This window comes from Crocuta crocuta, unplaced genomic scaffold, assembly GCF_008692635.1.
Source record: "Crocuta crocuta isolate KB4526 unplaced genomic scaffold, BGI_CrCroc_1.0 scaffold9935, whole genome shotgun sequence".
In the NCBI taxonomy this organism is placed as follows: Eukaryota; Metazoa; Chordata; class Mammalia; order Carnivora; family Hyaenidae; genus Crocuta; species Crocuta crocuta.
Window position 1 is genome coordinate 1 of NW_027528204.1, and position 288 is coordinate 288.

Sequence of the window (288 nt, forward strand, 5' to 3'; positions counted from 1 at the left end):
TCTCACAGCATACACAAAACTAAACTCAAAATGGATAAAGGACCTTAGCGTGAGACAGGAAAGCATCAAAACCCTAGAGGTGAAAGCACGAAGCGAACTCCTTGACCTCCACCGCAGCCATTTCTTACTTGACACATCCACAAAAGCAAGGGAATCAAGAGCAAAAATAAACTGTTGGGACCTCATCAAGATTAAAAGCTTCTGCACGGAAAAGGAAACAACCCAGAAAATTAATAGGCAACCAACGGAATGGGAAAAGATAGTTGCAAATGACATATCAGATAAAGG